Below are 21,203 nucleotides of genomic sequence, written 5' to 3' on the forward strand. Positions count from 1 at the left end.
CTTAGTTGGTGGGCGTAGCTTGGTGGTCATATGACCGGGTGGGCATGGCCAACTTGACATCACTCACATAGAGGGGCGCTTCTCCTCGCCTGGCTTCTTGTGACTGTGGGGATGCTGCAACAGTTATAAGTGTGAAAAACGGTCATAAGTCACTTTTTTCAGTGCCATTGTAACTTTGAATGGTCACTAAATGAACTGTTGTAAATCAAGGATTATCTGTACAAAAATACAAAAAGCTTCTTTGCTTGCAAAAAGTTGCCCTAAGTACCAATCATTAGATTAAAAATACCTGCAAGCCGGGGTTACAAATCAGGCAGGGTGCCAGAGTACCTTGAGGAATTAAAATAGTTAAAATGCAGTGATAACTATCAAACAGCCAACTCTTGCTCATAAAATGAAACCCTTTAGCAGAGAGGTCATTTAAGCTCTCCAAAAAGATCACACCCAGGAGAAGCAGTCCTAAGATCCATTTGCAACACTTAAAGATACCAGCTGGTCTCACTCATCTCACAAGATATCCTAAGGAAATCATCCAGATTTAAGGAAAGATCACATGCCCTGCAGAAAGGTAGTAAAAAAAAAAAATCAGTGCCAAGCTTGCATCCTGCCTCTTGGAAGTATACCCCAGAAAGACAGTGCCAGATACCACTAAAGCAGTGAAGGAAGACCCCCTCCCCAAATAGAAAAAGAAACCATGAGGCAGGAAAAAATTCAAACACAATACAAATAATTAAATCACAACAGTAGCTGTTGCTTGTTAAACCAATTACCAGAACAAATAGGAACTAGCCAGATTTCCCAGTTTCTTTTCAGGAACAGAGATTAACCTGTTTCCTTCCAAACAAAGCTGAATAAGGAAAATTATCCCATCAATAAACACAGGATTAAACATCACCAAGGACAGAATTAAACTTCACCAAAAGCCAGTTTTAGGGCAAAATTCAGAAAGGGTGTGTAAACCCATGTTTGAATGTCAATCTTTCTAGCTAGCCAAGAAGCCTTGCTGAATGTCACTCATCTTGGTTCCTTGTCATTAAAAACTTCTTTCTGGCAGCTCTGCTTCGTTATTCAATTATTTCTTCAAAGTATTGATCGTTGCATGCGGCTGAAAGTATTTCCAGGGAGTATTTTCTCCCAACAGCAGTGTAAAAAGCTTAAAACAACCCTTTCCCTTTAAGAAAGTACCAGCAAAGAAAAAAAAAAACTCCTTCAGAGACAGTAAGTGTAGGCATACTGCCAAGAATGTAATAAGGGTGGGAAAAAACAAAAGGAGATTTCTTCCAACAACCAGTTCCCTGAACTGCTTAGAAAGTTAATAACAGGTTCTAGCAAATAGGTGAGAACTGGTACAATTCCACCCCTGGCCTTAAGTATTCTATTGTAACTTACGTGTTTTACTAGAAAAGAGGTCCAACATCTTCCATTCACTGGATGCTTATTCATGTTCATTTCTTGACTGTGGCCTTTTGTGCCCCATGCACAAATGACTGCAGAAAACCAACTCATGCCCATGCCTTAACAAGGAAACATGTCAGGCTTAGTGTATCAAAAATTCAGAAAATGCCTAACTTGACTCTTGTTTTGTAACCTTACAAAACAAAAGACAAACAATTCTTTATGTAATCATATATTTTTTAAAAATAATGGTCCAATCATGACCATCAGACCATCACCACCTGTTTTCCAAGTCTCCACAAGAAAGAAGTATGCTTTCAAGAATGTTGATGAATGCTGGCATGTGACTCAAAACATTGTGCATGTCATCTTAGACACACATGCCATAGATTTGCCATCACTGTCTTAAAAAGCAGCACAATGCTCTGTTTGAAATTGTTTTCTCTATTCTTTGATCAGTTAAGATTCCAAGATACAGAACTTTTGGCTTGCTGACTTTCATCCAGTCAATCTTAACTTTAAATAATTCCCTAATGAAATGAATTGGGCTGTGTGTCATCAGCATATTGAGACATCAAGCTGTTTCCCAAGATTTCATCAAATAACTATTAAATAGCATAAGTTGAATAAGTTGGATGAATTCTTGGAGCATTCCTCCAACCAAGGCCACAGAAAGAAACACCAATATCTCAGTGTTGTTTTCAAAAATCTGTTATTCCAGAAGCATCAAACCACTCCAGAATGTCTCATCTCAGCAGGATGGCTCAGGAAATGTCAAGATTAATAATATCAACTATCCCTAAGAGGTTTAAAAGAACAAATAATGATTCCTCTTTTCTGGTTCCCACAAGTCAGGCAGATGAGAACCCAAAAAAAGAAGCTGGAAGCCTAGACTGAAGAGGTTGTACTTATTATAAAGTGATGTTTATGTGCATGTATTGTAATATTTCTCAGAAGAACTGGGAAAATTTGCTCAAAGTAGCCGATACTGAAAAAGGCATAGATAATGAATCTGGTTTTAAAGTTTAGTGAGACTACTGGATTAAATTTCACTCTTCTTTCCCCAAAGTTATCCAAACTTTCCCACCAATTTGATAAAGCTCAAACCTTGGAGCTTCATCTAGTTAAGACATCATTAATATACAGTGAATTCTTATAGATACAGCTTCTTCTTTTTTTTTTGCAATTGCTCTAATACTGTGTAAGCTACAGGAAAGAGAAAAAAGTAATGCTGTAATCTTTTTATCTTCAAGTTCATCATTCCTTTAAATCAGAGGTGTCAAACTCGCGATGACACATTGTGATGTATCACAACTTTTTCCCCCTTTGCTAAACCGGGGGTGGGCATGGCAAGCAAGGTATGACGCATCCGGCCCATGGGCCGTGAGTTTGACACCCCCTGCTTTAAATGCAAGGAAAGATATATGGCATCAGTATGTACTGTGAAAACACCTGCTTAACAACTACTACTGGATCAATTGTGTATCCTAGACTTTTATATTAGCTCACTCACAGTTTGTGTATGTCTGCATTTGGTACTGCTTTTGTATTACTCATGCAACATTTTTTAAGTGAGTTGTCTTTGGGGTCTAAATGTTATGATGGCAGATTTTTGGCAGAAAATGCTAAGAGATAAGGGAAAGAATGTGGCTGACATGTTCAGGAAATTAAAACATTGTACCCTGCAGTTACCATTAGGGACTTTTCAGATGATGCATCATCCACCATTGCTTGATCTCCCTCTCTCCCACACATTTTTTGATCTAATTTTATACACACACACATTTTAGAAGGATGACATGTAAAGCAATCCAGGGAGATTTTTATACAGAGGTATGCATTGTTTAAGAAAACTCCCTTCTCTGTTTTATTGCTAACTTGCCAATTACATTTGAAATTGAAGATGAGTATATTATACTTTAAGTAATCAGGGAATTTCTTTACATTAAAAATCCATTTTGACTAGAATTCATAATAATACAGGGATAGTAAAGTATGTTTGAGACTTAATTCTAACTTTGGGCAGACAATCAGTAACTGTAGTTTCATAATATTCCTGCTGTGATTGAAAAGCTGTAATGAAGTTTGAATGGTAATTTTTTATAACCAAAAGTGAGAGGGTTATATAAGATTAAGTATCTAAGTGATTTATGGCATCACAAAACCTAACATTTTATTACTTTAGTTTTGAAGATGTAGTTAATAGATCTCACTATATATTTAACATAACTTAAAGATGAAGATTTCTCTCTAGAGATTTAATAAATAATTCCCAGGGTAATTATTACTGGGGCAAATATATTAAGAATACTGCCATTCCTTTCCATAAACCACCCTGTTTGAACCCACTCTATTATAATTTTTGTAGTTCTAATATTAATATCAGATGTAGTTTTACTTGTAGATTTGAGTAAGATAAGGATTTCATATGTTATATTCACTAGATTGTTTGGTGAAAGAAATGAAAGCATTTCTTTGTTGCTTCTTCACCTTTCAAGATATCTTAAAATCAAGATTGTTTACAACAAAGCTTCGATACTTGAAATTTGTTAACCTATGAGGGAAATGTACTTTTTCAGAAAATTGCATTGAGTTTCAGTTTCAGCCAACATGAACATAAATAATAGATGGTTTTAAACAATGTAAAAAATGTTGGATTTTAGGTGCTTTGGTAGCTGGAGGTCATTTTGGCTTCCCTTGAGAAAGCTTCAACTTCTTGGCTACAAAAATCCCGCTGGAACCATTATATTGAATGTGAACCCACCAAATTCTTTCCTAATTCCAATATCACTCCCATGTATAATTTCAAAGACATATAACTAGCATTGTGCCAGCTATTTTTTTTATGGATAAATTTGATTTGCACAATATCTTTCTGTAAAGCTGTCAAATTAAAGATGTCTCAAAATCAAAATGAAAAGATAGAAGGACAGGCAGGGGAAAGAGCCCCTCAAGCCTGAAAGGGTCTCTTTATTTTAAACAGGTCATGGGTAAGACAACTCTACTGTGGTGGCAGTCCTTGCAAAAGGTCCTTGTCTTTGTACATGAATGTTAATGCTGAGATGGCAACACAATTCCTTTGAGAGAATGCATAGCACCTAACCTCACAAGTGGACTTGGGTAGCTTCTAAAAGCATCCCTCCAGATGTTCACTCTACTCCATTTGTTAGCCATTCCACTTTTTTAATGAAAAGTGACACAAAATCAATGATCTCACGGAAGGATGGTCAACGATGTTTTATAGGCAGCATTATAATTAAGTAAAGTCGCAATGGCCAGGTTAGGGATAAATCGTCATGGAGAAGATCTATCCAACAATTTCTCCAACAATACGGCCTCCCCCAATAGGAAGTCCCAGCACGTTTTATAGGCATGAAATGAAATTAAGTCCCTCCCCCCCAAATTAAGGCCTATATTAAAACACGCGAAATGGGGGGGAAATGGCGGGGGGGCTTGCTGTTGGGAAGTACTTTTGTTGCACATCCGGATATGGTGCTGCCTGCGTTGACCCCGATATGAAGTGCCCCACCAACGCCGAGGTCAACATCCAAGCCGTCACCGCCCGCCCAAAGATGCAAGGGGGGGAATTAAGTCACCCCCGAAAAGACGGCCTAGCGATTTTTTCGGGGCTCAAAAAAAAATAAGGCCCAGCCTTATTATATGAGAAACACGGGTATATGGTTGCTTGGTCAAAAACGACTTGATAGTACATAATGAGTTACGATGAAGATGATTTTGTCCTCCTGTTTTTATAGCCTTTAACGCTTCCTTTTCTTAATCATATCTTTAACATGTCTTATCTAATGATCTTGTGTTGCTGCAGCCTAGAGAATACCTATTTTCTGTAGTAGGGCTGTCAAACTCACAGCCCGTGGGCTGGATGCGTCATGTGCTAGCCACGCCCAGTTTACTGAAGGGGAAAAAGTCGTGATATGTCATGTGACGATGCTGTGACAACTGTTCTATAGAATGGCCCCTGTTCTATAGTCTTCTTTTCCTGAGAAATTACATAATTTTTCACAAAGTCTGGTCCAACCATTTGTGAATTACAGGTTTACATTAAAGAGAATGTCTCATCTTTATGATTTTCAGGGGAAAAATCTTAAAATTGTGAGGACTGGAACTCCAAAAGGCTTAAAAATAAAAGTTCTCATTGGACAGGATGTTTGAATTCCATGTATTCTGATTTCCCAGCCCTTCCATTCTTGCTAGTGGTTTTATTTTTGTCCCAGGCCCATTACTTTGAAGTTGAATCCCACCCCATTATTATTGTTTTACACCAATCAGCGTTTGCCAAAAATCAAAGCTTTGCAAACTTCAAACCAAACTCTTAGACCACATAAGATCAAACTATTGGGCTTTGATATGATAATGCTACCATTTAACAAACACTGTTTGCTCATTGACTTCTGATTTGAAGGGCTTCGGCGACAGACAGAAATCTGCGATCGTGCACGGTTTCTGTCTGGGCTCGCCGCTGGAGCACCCTGAGCCAGCTGGTTTCGGGGCTAAGCCACCCTGTAGAGGTGGTGAAGAGGGGGTAGACCACCAGCAGGGTTGAGGAGAGCCGCATCTCTCCTCCTCAGCTGGCCATTACTCCCTTTCCCGAAGGCGGTTGTAGCGGTGGTCAGAAATGGCCACCACAAAGGAGAACTCGACCGGAAAAGAATGTGCAGGAGGAAGATAAGAAGTGAAAGTTTTGGCTGACCAGGTTAAATTGTAAAAGCAACAACTAAGATACCCTGGAATTTAAACTTACAAAAAAATAACATCGCTCCCAAAGAAGAGTCGGAAGCAGCGAAGGAAAGTGAAAAGGGAAAGGTTTGGCTTTTTTCTTCTTCTCTCTCTTTCCCCATACTGACAACTAAGAGACTTAAATAAGAAATCGGAAAAATCCGCTTTGACATCAATAGGCAATTAAGCTGAAAATAAAACAAAATGCCAAAGGGATAATAAAGATTTCTGGACATTAAAATTTTTCTTTTTCATAAGCAGGAAGGGAGGGAAAAAGAATAAGGGCAGGATCTGGAAGAGGGAGGAGACTGCCTGGAATTAAAAAGAATCTACAGTAAAACTTCAACAAGACTTCTAAAAGATACATTTTAACTGAAACTTTGCAACTAAATAGTAACCCCAGGAAGAGAAAGTGAAAAAAAAAAGAGCAAAAAAGAAACAGCTTGCGTGTATTTGGATTATTTGGTGATCTTTGGATTCTTGGTTATTATATTTGAATGACTAAAATCAATCGGGTGGTTGTTTAAAAATTTATACAATGGCACCACTTCTGGATGAATTGAAACTGGAACTTAAAAAGTACAAAGAAGATGCACAAGAAGGGAAGGGTTCTTTTGGCTTCGTTTTTCAATTCTTAGAAATGGAGATTTGGAACTATGAGAAACAACAAGAAAAGACTGCAAAACAAGAAGACTGGGACAAAGAAGAAGCCATCTTTAATGAACAAGCAATTTTATGTGGGGAAGAAAAAGGAAAGGGGGGGAAAGAGAATGGAGAATTTAAGACTTAAAAAAACAACCAAAGAAAAGAAAAATAATTCAAAAAATAAGTATAATACTGGAAAGCAACAGAAAAGGGGAATACAGAAGAGAGAAATAGAGGTAGAGAGACAAGGGGGTAAAAAGGGGAGAGAGAAGAAGAGAGGGAAGAAAGAAAGGAAAAGAAGTTACAAAGGTCCAGAGCAAGATATAGAGAAACAGGACCTATTTAGAGATAATGGGTGAAAATCTAACTGAAAAAGGGATTCTGTAAAGGTACATAAGATTGTATTGTTATATTAGTAATAGAAATAACTTTTGAAAATTGGAAACAACGTATGATTAAAATGAGGGATAAATAGTGTAATTTAGTGAAATGTTTGTGAATAAAATAAGTGAAATAAAATAAATGAGAAAATTGAATTAGGAAGGAACGGGAATATTTTAATTAGTTAATGTTTTATAAAATATAAGTGAAGGGGGGGGGAATTAACTATGGAAAGCTTATAATTGTTCCCATAGAAGTATGATATTTAATTGAAAAGTAATGTTAAAGATGTTAAGACTTTAATGAATATTAATATTAATGATAGAATTGAATTGGAATGGAATGTTGTTTTAATTATATACATTTATAATTTTTTCTTTTTTTAAGAATACAGTGTGTATTTTAAGAATGTACCAAGCAGAATCCGAATGGAAGTTATGTATTATATTGAATGTTACATCTTTAGGGAAAAGATATAAAAGCGTCATACTCCAATCAGTAACTACAGGAGAAATTTTGTTTAATGAGAAAAGATAATAGATAATTGAAACAGGACAGACAAAAAATATAAATACAATGATTTGAATTGAGATGAGATAATTAAAATAAAATTGATAAAATTAAAAGAGGGGAGAAGCTATGTGGAAAATGTAAAATAGTAATAAGATATGGAATAGAATATAAAAATGAGCATGAACCTGAATTTATGTCTGTACAAAGAAATGTAACCCGGGATTACACTACTTTCAAAAAAGATGTTTTATTTGTATTTTTTTTTCTCTTTGTGAAAACTCAAATAAAATTTACAAAAAAACAAAAAAACCAAACAAACACTGTTTGCTCATTGGGAGTTAAAGCAGCAGATTGAAAGTCATTGCTGACTATATGAGTATCCATATGCCACCATAAGAATAATTCCTTTGAAAGATACAATCACAATCTAATCATAGCACATTCTGTCTTTGTCACAAAATCAGTAAATGATAATAAGCTCCCAAGAATTTCTAGGTTATTTCTTTACCCTTATAGCTCTACATTCCAACCAAACTATGTAAAAACTTCATTTCTAATGAGAGCTCTCATTACCACATACCTATCAGAAACACTCCAATCACTCCTATGATTGAAATCATAAATGTGGCACAAAATGTAAGAATTAGACACAGCCTGGCAAAGTCCTCTTGGATTCCTAGAATAAACTTGTGGGAACTGAATTTGAGTGTCTGAAAATCATAACATAGCTTTTTTTCCCTTTAAACCCACGACAATTTGAAGAAAAGCAGTCATTCCATATTAAGCAGAGGGCTGTTTATCCAGGGTTCTATGAACTATACTTCCACATCCATTTTTTCCCCCTGTAAACAATAGAACACAATATTATTTATTTAACTGCAGGGCCAGCCACAGCTTTGTAAAATGTCTGTAATTACTGAGTTTCAAAAAGGGGGAGGGAAGTTGCTGTAGTTATCTTGCTTGCATAAAAATCCATCTGAATTTGCTGAGAAGCCAAATAAAACACAGTTGGCTAATGGGTTTGCCTCAAACATAAAATCCCTTAACAGCTCCAAGTTTATTAGTGCCCATTTGCTGAACAAACCTTGGCAGGAAGGCTGATTTTCCATTGGCATGAAGAGACTTTAAAGAGGCTCTTTGGCAGGTCCAACTTTTCAGCAAACCTGAATCTAATTCGAAGGCTTTACTAATCTCTGGGACTGGATAGATCTTTGCTGAAAGTTCAGCAACTTCACTGAATGGAGCAGAGGAAGATATTGGAAAAGACAGATGAGAGGGAAGACTGGGGGAAAATCAGTTTCTAGGCTCAGTACAGGGATTAGAGATGGGCAGAGGCCTCCCCCAATCTATTTTAGAACTAGGCCACTCAAATCAGATTAAATTGGAGGACGGCTGCTTGACGCCAATCTAATTTAAAATGAGCCCCTTCCTGAATTGGCAGCATCTTTCATCACATGTCCAGTGAGATTCTCAGGAGCATGATACATTTCTAGAATAACCTTTCCTGCTGTCTAGATGTGTGAAGACTGCAATTTCCAGAATTTTCAGGTAACAAAACTGTAGCACATTTGAAAGAGGGGCTAATGCAGAGGTTTTTTTTTAAAATTTATTTATGTATTTTCCTCTTTAATTCTTTGGAATTAGTCATGCCCTTCATTATCTTTATAAATTTATCAAAAGTAAAGAGGGCATTATGGAATCCCCTCAGGAGACATTAAGCCTCAAGCTGGCATCTTGATGTTAAGATTATACAGTTGTGCCCAAATATTTTTTTTAAATTAATTAATTTATTTTGATTTGTCAACCGCTTACAAGATAATAGGTATAAGTACATAGTTATGAATATATGAAATGGGTACAAAAAGAAAAATAAAAGAAACAATAAGACAGGGACGGTAGGCATGTTGGTGCGCTTATGCACACCCCCTACAGACCTCTTAGGAAAGGGGTGAGGTCAATAGTAGACAGTCTAAGGTTAAAGTTTTTGGGGTTTGGGGAAGAAACCACAGACTCAGGTAGAGTATTCCAGACATTGACCACTCTGTTGCTGAAGTCGTATTTCCTGCAATCAAGTTTGGTGCGGTTAACCTTGAGTTTGTATCTATTGTGTGCTCTTGTGTTGTTATGGTTGAAGCTGAAGTATTCATTGATGGGTAAGTCGTTGCAGTGTATGATTTTATATACCATACTTAGGTCAGACCGAAGACGGCGTAATTCAAGGTTTTCTAGGTCTAGAATTTCAAGTCTGGTGGCATAAGGTATTCTACAATGAGTGGAGGAGTGGAGAACTCTTCTTGTGAAATATTTCTGGACTTTCTCAACTGTGCTAATATCAGATATGTAATGTGGGTTCCAGACTGATGAGCTGTATTTGAGTATTGGTCTAGCAAATGTTTTTTATGCTCTGGTTAGTAGTGTGATATTACCAGAGAAAAAGCTACATAGGATTAGGTTAACAACTCTTAATCCTTTTTGGCTATGTAGTTACAGTGGGCTCTAGCACTTAGATCATTAGAGATGAGTATTCCAAGGTCCTTTACAGAGCTTGGATCATCAACAAGGTCTTGACTATTCAGCTTATATTTTATTTTCTGATTTTTTTTCCAATATGCAAGACAGAGCATTTATTTGTTGAGATTTGAAGTTGCCATTTGTTTGACCATTCTGATACATAGTCGAGGTCTTTTTGAAGGGTAGCAGTATTGTCTGTGGTGTTGAATAGCTTTACATCATCAGCAAAGAGAATGCAGTTGCTCTTAATATGATCACAGAGGTCATTGATGTAGATTATGAAGAGAGTTGGTCCCAGAACCCTGCCTTGGGGGACACCACTATTGACAGCTACAGAATTTGATAGGACGCTCCCAATTTTGACCATTTGTTGTCTGTTTGACAGGAATGCTTCTATCCAGTTATGCAGTTGTCCAGAGATACCATAAGATTTTAGTTTTAGGAGTAGTTTGTCGTGTACCACTGAATCAAAGGCTTTACAGAAATCTATGTAGATTGCGTCTATTGTTTTGCCCTGATCGAGTTGTGTAGTCCATATATTTTTGCAGTGTAAGAGTTGCAGATTACAAGGTAGTTTTTTTCTGAAACCAAATTGTTTATTAGAGAGTAGGTTGTTTGTCTCTAAGTGGAGGATAATGGATTGGTTAATAATTGATTCCATGACTTTACAGGTGGTGCAGCATAAGGAGATTTGTCTGTAATTTTCAACTAGGCTGGGGTCTCCCTTTTTGAAGATGGGGATGACCGTGGCTTGTGACCATAGGTTATACAAGGAGTTGGTTCTGAAAGATTTTTCAAAGATTATGCTTAGAGGTTCGGCTATGGCAGTGGATAGCTTTTTTAAGAAGTAGGCACATATTCCATCTGGTCCAATAGATAGAGATGGTTTTAGATTGTGTAGTGCTTTTTCAACATTGTCTTCCATGAAATCGATATGTATTAGATCATTGTAATTGTCTGTGGTTCGGCTAGGAAATACTGGGCATGATCCATTGCTGTTTACAAATACTGAGCCAAAGAATGTGTTAAAGAGGTTGGCTTTAATGGTCCTTTCAGGGGTGGGATGGACCTTGAGTTTTTTAGTTTATTGTTTACAAAATTCTAAAAAGCACAGGTGGAATTGGTGCGTAGAAGGTTTTCCTCTTGTTTAAGGTGATAATTGGTACATTCAGTCTTTATCTGGTGGCATAAATTTTTGTATCGGCTTTTGAAGTTGGCAACGTGACCAAATTTGTTTTTCTGCCAGAGTGATCTCTTTTTGGATTGAAGTTTCCTTATTGTTATGGGTAGTCTGTTTTTTTGTTTGTTTGTTTGTTTTGGGAGTTGTTATCAGTACATATAGTTTGATGACTCTTTTGACTTCAAGTAAAAATATGTTGTAATGGTCTTCAACAGTATTGCACCCAGTGAATAGAGATTGCCAATCAAGGGATGAGAGATTGTTATCTATAAGATCATAGTTGTCTTTTTTGAAGTTATAATTGGGGATTACATCATTGTGATGATTTTTGTGTGGGCGTATGTTGAGACAAAAGTCAATCATATTGTGGTCACTGTTGGAAAAGGGTTCTTTAGTATGTATTCCGTAAATTAAATTCAAACTATTGCAGAAGATGAGATTGAGACAGTTGTTAAGTCTAGTATTGTTGGTTACTAGTTCTTTCAGTCTCAGATTTGTAACAGCATTGTAAAAGGTTGCGTGTATGGGTTCAGTTGTACATTCATTTAGGATCCAGTTAATATGAGGTAGATTGAAGTCACCAAGAAAAATAAAAGCGTGTGGGCAGGATGTTGCCGATGTTAGTAGTGAATTTAGCTTGTTTACATGTTCGATGCCATAATCAGGTGCTTTGTAATATAGTAAGAATCGAAATGTGGTATTTAAGGATAGTTCACAGATGATGGTCTCAGGAAGAGCAAGCTCCTGGGTAACTTGGATGTTTTTTAGATGTAAGGACTTTTTATAGAAGATAGCAACACCACCTCCTCTACGAATTTCACGATCTGATCGATAAACATGATAGTCTCTTACTGTGGTAATGGAGTCAGGGAGAGATGCATTGAGCCATGTTTCACAGACAAATATGATGTCGAATTTAGCCATATTTAGTAAGAGGAGAAATTCAGGTATTTTATTCACAAGGCTTCTTTCATTGAGTAGCTTGCATTTAAGGCCAACTGTAGTTGGAATTGAGGTAGTTAGGGGTGTGCGTGCCTAGTCTTCGGTGATGGTGGATTGGTTGAAGTAGGATTGTGGTTGAAGGTTAAAGCTGAGTTGCGGGTTGTGTGACTTATTTTTGATACAGTCAGCACGGTAGTCAATGTACAGGTCCTTCTCTCCATTGTCTAGATGTTTTTTGAGTTCTGTGTGGAGTACACGGGAGCAGGCACATTGCTATATGGTTAGGTCAGGGCGAGAACGGAGATTCTTATGGTTGGTGTTACATTGGATGTATTGGATGCATTTGGATAGAAAGCCCTGTTTTTGTACAATGACAGCAATTTTGTTCTTTATAAAAATCACAGAATGGGTGGTTGTGTCCAGTTCTAAAACTGGCCAGTTCCCATGAACCGTCTCCATAGCTTTCCTTAATTTGAATGATATTGTGAAAGACACTATTTCAAATAATTAGATCCCAAGCCATTTATAGTTTTACAGAATAGTGACTTTACTTTAACCTGGGCCAGTAGCTCACAAACTGTCAACAGGTACTTTAGGTACCAGAATTACTTGATATTAGCCTACTTAAATCTGGCAATTGCATTCAGCTTCGGGATGATGTTCAAGGTTGGCCTCTATAGAACGTATTGCAATAATCCAATCATAACGTTATTACCGCATGGAACATTGAAATCCAGGAAGGAAAGTAGTTAGCATACAACATTTTCAAAGTGGTGAGTATAATTCTCTAAAGAGACATTAGCTATTTTCTGAAACTACAGAACTAACGCCTGACTCCTAGAGTTTACCAGTACCAATAGACAATGCTGCTGGCTGGGGAATTCTGGGAAGTCTTACATTTGCCAAGGTTGAGAAACACTGCTCTAGATAAATGATCTACAATAGGGTTCGACTTTATTTTGTCAGGTTCTTGTCCACTTCTTCAGCCCCCCACCCCAAATTTGCAACTCATTTGCAAATTTTGAGATTTTTTTTTAAAAAATCTCATCTATATTAATTATGGTGTCTAGTTTGAAGTAGATTAAGATTTCTAGCCAAAAAATAGTTTGCTAATTTTTTATAGTAAACTATGGAGTAGTTTTGCTGAGGCTCTGTATGAACTAGTCCTCAATGGTTTACATATCATCCATGAAAGTTCTTGGGTGATTGATTGATTGATTGATTGATACATTGTGGATGTTAAAAGGATGAATAACCTCCCCCCCTTTTTTTGCCATCAGAGTATTATAACCAATATTATGGTACTCACCTTGGACATTTATACTGCAAGGTCTAGCCATCTATACTTTGCTTCTTTGTCTGAAGTCTCCAAACATTAGGTAGATTCCAGGCTGCCTGAAATTGCTTAACAGCCATAGAATCAATAGCCTTTGCAATTAAATTATTTGGTAGGAAAATAAGAGTTTCGGCCAAATTACCAGCCCAATCTTCTGAAAAATTATCCAGAATAATCTTAAATTCCTGAATTTTATGCGTGGACCATCTTAATTTGTTCCAACATTTAGTGTTTCCTTATGTTATTTATCTGCAGGACTCTAGACTGGACAATTTCCCTATATGATCTGAAGAGTTAGTGTCGTTCTTAATGAATGGTCAGCCCAATGAGATAATACACATCCACCAATCCCAAGAGCACTTATATTCTGCCTTAACCCCAAATCTAAATCAACAGGGTGAGTGCAATATATATTAGCCCCCAAAATTGTCTATAAAGTCCCAAGTTATACAAGTGGCCACTTCAACATGTATAAAACTACTCTTAAGATTGCTCCACCCCTCAGCAGAGAAATTAGTATTTAAACAAGGTCCCTACTCTGTCCCTCCAACCAAGCATCAGAAGCAAATCCTCACCAGCAACTCCCAGACCAGGAGGCTCCAGCCACAGACTTTCTCCTAACACGAACATTAATCACTGTTAGGCAAAGTAATTTTTAAGAATGCAAACTTGTAAAATAGGGAGCTGGAATAGAGAGCCCATTTGAAGAATCCCATCTAGATAGCAAAACAAAAAATAAAAAAAAATTACAGACTGTCTCTAAATGGATGATGGGTTGTGTTAATCTTAGTGAGTTATATGTTTTGGAGACAAGTTGCATTATCGTTTGAGGAGGAAGACAGCATGTATTTTTCTGTTGTGTTTCTGACAGCCAACTTGAAATCTTTGCCAAATCACAGAGAACTGTGAAGGAAGCCTCGTAGGAAACCACAAAATAAAAATTGTATGGCCTCAAAGATACATGGTTAGACCACCGCTATTATGCCATTGATGAGGGTAAGGAAAAACAACCACTCTGTGATCATAGAGTTAGACTTCTTTGGAGCCCTGAAGGAAGACAGCAGATCTTTTATATTACCTTCTGCAGTTAGAAACCCTGCATATATTTTGTTTATTTAAAGTATTTATGCCCTGGCCCCTGCCCACTACCCAAAAGATTACAATCCGTTAAAAAAAAAAAAAGATAAAACAGTAAAACTGAATAACATGGGTAATTTCACATGAACAATAATATTAATAGTAACAATGAGTAACAGAAAGTCACAGACTTATCCCTTGCCGAGATAATTATTAGCTAGCCTATGTGAAAGCCTATAATTTTTTTACCCTGTTACGCATTAAGCATCAAATATATCTCAGTCTAATTACAGGAGGTTTTTGGCAACAGAAAGTCAAAGAGCATGCTGACACAATAAAACATGGTCTTAAAAGTACCTAATACTTCATGGCTACTTAACACATTGTAAGTAAGAGTAACTGATTCAGTTCTTTTTAACCCTAGGGGAACTTCATGTTATCCTTATGCCATTGAGTCCACTAACAACTCCCCAAAATCAAACCTTCAAACTAATCTCTATTGCTTTACTTCTATAGGCTTCAAAATATGAAGAATAAAACCATAATGAGTAAATCTTTGTGGAGATGCAGCCTTTAAATGAAAAGATCTTTGTTGTAGTTTCAGATATACCGCACCCGAGCAAGTATAAACAGATCACTTCCCATATTCAGCCAATATTCATAGTTCAACAATTCAAAGAATATTCTGGCAGATCTGGAATTAGCTCCAAGACCCTCTTTAATGTATTAAATATGAGTCTATGATTCAAGAGCTTTCCTTTCATTTTTTGTTCTCCAACACGGCCATTCAAAGCATTCTCTTTCCTTTAATCAATAAGCAATATTTAGCAGGAATGTTATTTCTGAACTGTGGTTAATTCCAACTGTTCTGAGTCAGTGTACATCAACTGCATAAAAGAATAAAGAATGAGGATTTGTGAATCTGAAATTTATTGTACCTCTTTCAGCCCTTCAAAGTAGATCAGTCTAGGAACCCAATGCCATGAAGATCAGTATTACTTTTATTGTAAAGAGATTGTAACAAAGACGTGCAACTCTGAATGCACTTCCTCCCTTTTATCTTTGTGTGAATTTGGGAGAGCTTTCAGAGAGTATAGTCATGTTACATTCTTGCCCTAAATTCAGGCCTCTTTTATATATGGCTGGAAACTGATCAAGGAGAGAATCAACTTAGAAATAAGAAGAAATTTCCTGGCAGAACAATTAATCAGTTAAACAGCTTATCTTCAGGAGTTGTGGGTGTCCATCACTGGAAGTTTTTAAAAAGAGATTGAACAGCTGTTTATCTGAAATTCTATAGGATCTCCTGCTTGAGCATGAGTTAAACTAGAAGACCTCCAAGGTCCCTTCCAATCCTGTTATTCTGTTAAAAGACAATAGGAATTGACCATTGCCCTGGTAGCAGCTCTTCCTGCTGTCTTACAAGGCCATTCCCTCTGCATTCTACATCCTCCCACACATTTAATGTGATGTTAATACAGCCAAGTATAACCACTCTTGTTTTTTCCAAGTTACTAACAAATGTAGGTTTTCCCATGACCTACATGCTGTTCCTCCTCTCTTGTCTTTCAGTAACACTGTGAGACTTTCAGGACTGCCTTTTTTCTCTCTTTTTGATTAACTACGGCTTGTCACGTTGTACAAATTGATTAATTTTGACCAATCGCTTTAGAAAAACTTTCAATTCTGTGGCTGAATCTCTGCTTGCCCATAAGTCTATTATAAATGATCCCTTTGCACTCATCAGTTTAGTTGGGTGGGTATGTCAGATATTGAGTGAGAAAAAAAAATACGCTACAGAAGAATTGAGCTCTGCAGCAACCCTCCATCAATGAAAATGAACAGGAAATCTCACAGAAATAACCTGCAGGCTTCTCTCAAGTATGTCAGGAAATTGTTCTCCCCATTGCAGGACCCCAATTCCTCTTGCATAACTGTTTTAGGATTATCTCAAGATTGAGAGGTGGGGGGGAAGAAAATAAGTCTCCTTATATATGTGTGTGCACCACACCATGATGAACATAACTCAGAAGATGTTATCCCCTCCAAGAACTGGGGTAGTGTTAATGAACACTGAATAAACTTAATATTGATTACCTTGTCTCGCAATAGCTCTCCTGGATCCCAGGCAGATCCAAGTCCATTTGCTATCTGATTTTTGTATTTGGAGGTGCCAAGGATGGGACCGCATGCAAAAAAATAGTCTCCTTGCGAAACTGCGACCTCTTCCTTTGTTCTGTTTGTGGATCTGAATTAACGTTTCTCTTCTAATAAATGTAAAATCTATTTTCATGTAGCTAATATAGTACTACATCCATGAATACTTTTTATCCCTCTTGCAACCAGCCCAACTGCGTACATTTAACCATATTGTCTCAAAAGACTCAAGTGTAAACCTTGCATGTTATTTCTCATTTTCCAGCTGTTCCCTTCTTTGCTACACTACATAGAGGTTAATTGTAGGTACATAAACATTCATGGGCATTAAATCAAATCTAAAAGCAATTTATGGAAGGGGAAGGGGAAGAGAAGAAGAGAAGAGAAGAGAAGAGAAGAGAAGAGAAGAGAAGAGAAGAGAAGAGAAGAGAAGAGAAGAGAAGAGAAGAGAAGAGAAGAGAAGGAAAGGAAACACTTTTTTTTCCCAATAAGCTTTTTACCATATTTAAATCTCTAAATGGGTTGTTTTGAGCTTCAGTAAAATGACATGAAAGAATGGAGAATCAAGCCACTGCTAATGCTGTCATATTTCTGGACAATGGGCAAGCAGAGCAAACTAATCTCATATATTATCATCACTTGTTCTATTTGTAAGTTTAGAGGGGAGGGGAAAGCAACATTTTCCAAAGGTTGGCTGTGTTCTAGCTTTCTCAGCATCAAGAGAATGTCAACCTCTTGACTATAGATCTCCAATTCAGCTACTATGGATATGTTAAGCCTCCCTTCGGATTTGATTTTGGAGAACAGAGTCACTAAAGAAGAGATGAGGCTTTTGACACGGTAGGGTGCCATCAACTGGATCTTTTTCCTGGTAGAGGGTCATTTTTTTTTCAACTCGCAATCAAAGATCGCTTTTGCCTATGTCCATCCAGCGGCAAAAGAGCAGGCCTTGCCAAGACAAGCAGTTCAAAGGTATGAACATTAACAGTAAGCAGTAACTGTGGCGTGAAGCATTCTCAGGCAAAATCCAGACATCGCAGATAACTGCTTGGAATATCTGGGATGTCCTGCATTCCTTTGCAGTGAAAAATGGGCTGCGCCACAGCAGTGTGGGAGACAGCAGCCAAGGAAAGGACACGAGCTTTGCAAAGCTAGCCATCAAGTTTCTAACTATGGCTGGTTGAGGGCAAACTGGAATGTGCATAAAAGTGACTTCTGACGCCAACCACTGTTATGCATAGAATGCATTTCTTTTTTTAAAATTCCACACTATTAATAGAATATTTTTCTTTTTTTAAAAAAAAATCATACCTAGGAGCTTTTAAAGCATTTTATCTAAGAATCTATCCATAACATTTTAGTATGGCTATTACACGAGCCATTGAAATACGCTTGTGTTTGTTGGTATGCTGAAACATTGCATTAAGAGGAAGATAATTTATATTTTTCAGGCTGCTTGTTGACATAAAGATTTGCTTTATTCTTGGTCCCATTGCTAAAACTATGAAACTTAAGAAAAATATTGAAATGGAAATTCATGTAACTAGCTGAGTAGCACAATGATTTAATACTGCTGCAGAGAACTGCTGCAGAGAAAGCAAAAGGATTCCTTGCTGTAACATTCTAACAATCAGGTCAATAAGGACTACAATTAGCTCACAGAACCTGCTTATTAAATTATGAAAATGTGATGGGAAGGAAGGAAGGAATGAGGGAAGGAAGGAAGGAAGGAAGGAAGGAAGGAAGGAAGGAAGGAAGGAAGGAAGGAAGAAAGAAAGAAAGAAAGAAAGAAAGAAAGAAAGAAAGAAAGAAAGAAAGAAAGAAAGAAAGAAAGAAAGAAAGAAAGAAAGAAAGGTGTTTAACAGATTAACAGAATTGGAAGTGACCTTGTAGGTCATCTAGTCCAACCCCCTGTCCAAGCAGGAGACCCTACATCCATTTCTGACAAATGGCAGTCCAATCTCTTCTCAAGTCCAATCTCTTCTCAAAGTCTCAAGTGATGAAGCTCCCACCACTTCCGAAGAAGGAAGGAAGGAAGGAAGGAAGGAAGGAAGGAAGGAAGGAAGGAAGGAAGGAAGGAAGGAAGGAAGGAAGGAAGGAAGGAAGGAAAGAAACAAAAGACCTAGAGACATTTGCCTCTCTGGTCCCTGCTTGTCTTTACCTCCTATTCTGACAAACAATCAACTGAACTGTGGCATCTCTACCTTTTTCTCACCAAAAACATCTTGTCGTGTCCGTCGCAGAAAAAGACTCAGAGCCAGTGACTTAGTTTCAGCTCTTTATTTGATCCGAGATCGGCTTGGCTCGAAAAGGGAAAAACGGCGCCTTTTATTCCTTGGCCGCCGCGGCCGCGGCCAATGGCACTGCTTTGAATCTCCCGCGATTAGTTTCCACCAATCGCGGGAGATTCACGGCGGGCCAATCAGTGCGGCTCGCTCGGCCAATCAGCTCGCCGTGCGTCTTGACCAATCACCACGCGGCGTTTACAAGTATGTAAATGACTGTACAGAACACCCCTCCCCTCTTGGTATGGTCCTACGTAACGTAGTCCCGTAAGTAGGCGGGGCTTCACACTTGTCTACTTGACCTGCGCAGGTTAGTTGGTGCTTGGCTCCCGGCCGGTTCGGTCGGGTTCTGTGTTGCTCTCTGCCTCGTTGATGGAACCGTCTGGAAGGGTGAGCTGGGCCTTTCGTCGCAGCTCCCTCCCGGTCTACCCAGGCTGGTTGAGCTGCGGTTGTTGCCGCTCCCGCCTGGTCTTTCTGGGCTGGTTGAGCTGGCCTGGCTGCTTCTTCCTGGTGAGGCTTCGAGCTGGCTGCTTGTTGGTGAGTATTCCCAGTTTCTTTCTGGTGTAGGTTGGTTCTTGGGGTCTTCCCTCCCCTCTTGGTTTGTGTTGGGGGGGGGGTCCCCTTCTTTTTCTGGGTATGTGTCTGTGTCTGTTTGTGTGTCGGTTGTGTTTCCCGTGGTTGTTCTTGACCTTAATTGGTCGATGTGTTGTTTCCATGCTCGTCCGTCGGTTGTTTGTAAATGGTACGAGCGGGGACCTGTCACTTGGGTTACGGTTGCTGGTATCCAAAGTGGGTCCCCGGTAAGGTTCCTTGCATATACTGTGTCGCCTGGTTTAAAAGTTCGGTCTTTGCTTGAGGAGTTTGGGGTTTTTTCTGGGTTGTATGTGGGGTGCAGTCTGTCTAATGGGGACCTTAATTTCCTCCCCATTAATAGTTCTGCTGGGCTTTTGTTAGTTGTTGTGTTCGGGGTTATGTGTTGTATCAAAAGCATTTTATTTATTTTTTCTTGGATTTCCCCGTTTTCTATTTTCTGGATTGTTTTTTTTTGTAAATTGAACCATCCGTTCCGCCCTCCCGTTCGCCGCCGGATGTGCTGGCGTTGTCAATGCGTGTCGTATCCCCCGCTCCGCTAGGAATTTTTTGAATTCTAGCGAGGTAAATTGGGGCCCGTTGTCGGATACGATGACGTCTGGGAGGCCGTGGGTTGCGAACAGCTTGCTGAGTTGTTTGGTAACGGCCTCCGTGGTAGTAGTTTTCATGTTGCTTACCTCCAACCAGTTGGAGTAAGCATCTACCGTAATGAGGAAGGTGTGCCCTTTCGTGGGTCCGGCAAAGTCTATGTGAATCCTGGACCATGGTCCCCTGGGGGTTTCCCATTCCAGGATTGCGGCGGCAGGGGGCTAGGCCTGGTTTCCTGGCATCGGTTGCATGCTGCCACCCAAGCCTCGATCCGTTTGTCTATCCCTGGCCACCATGCGTAGCTTCTGGCCAAGGCTTTAGTCTGCACGATGCCTGGGTGTCCCTCATGCAGCAATTCCAATACCTTTCCCTGTAATTTTTCCGGAATGACAACCCTATCCCCCCACAGTAAACAACCTTTTTGTAATGACAGTTCTGTTTGCCAGTTCCGGAATGTCCTGAATGTTTCGTCAACGTCTTTTTCGGGCCACCCCTTCTCTACCCAATGTAACACTCGCGCCAGACGTTTGTCTTTATTAGTTTCGTGGGCAATGTCTGACGCGGTTACGGGTAGGTCGGGCAGAGTCTCTATGCTAAGGGTGGTCGTCGTGGGTGCTGGGTCGGTGTCCAAGTCAGGTAGCGGCGTGCGGCTCAGGGCGTCTGCGTGGGTGATTGTCTTACCGGGTCGGTGTGTGAGCCGGTAACTGTAGGCGGCAAGGAATTCGGACCACCTTGTCATTCTTGGAGATAGAATGTTCGGGGTGGCCCTGTTTCCTGCCAGGATTCCCAGCAGCGGCTTGTGGTCGGTGACGATGGTGAACGTCCGGCCGTAGATGTATTCGTGGAATCTTTTTACGGCAGCAACGAT

General features: G+C 38.8%; 2 long non-coding RNA genes across 2 annotated transcripts in view; one reads left to right on the top strand and one right to left on the bottom strand.

Moving 5' to 3' along the window:
* Positions 1-8,915, bottom strand: part of LOC148131404 (uncharacterized) — a 63,716-nt gene extending 54,801 nt beyond the window's left edge. Inside the window, exon 1 of the long non-coding RNA XR_015748784.1 lies at positions 8,753-8,915. This is a non-coding gene — a long non-coding RNA (uncharacterized LOC148131404). The remainder of the gene's footprint in view (positions 1-8,752) is intronic.
* The window catches only part of LOC148131405 (uncharacterized), a 43,786-nt gene continuing 31,378 nt past the window's right edge, over positions 8,796-21,203 (top strand). Inside the window, exon 1 of the long non-coding RNA XR_015748783.1 lies at positions 8,796-9,216. This is a non-coding gene — a long non-coding RNA (uncharacterized LOC148131405). The remainder of the gene's footprint in view (positions 9,217-21,203) is intronic.

Source organism: Notechis scutatus, chromosome 3 (assembly GCF_049901735.1).
Source record: "Notechis scutatus isolate UNSWTSFEM ecotype Mainland chromosome 3, rNotScu1.2, whole genome shotgun sequence".
Classification (NCBI taxonomy): Eukaryota; Metazoa; Chordata; class Lepidosauria; order Squamata; family Elapidae; genus Notechis; species Notechis scutatus.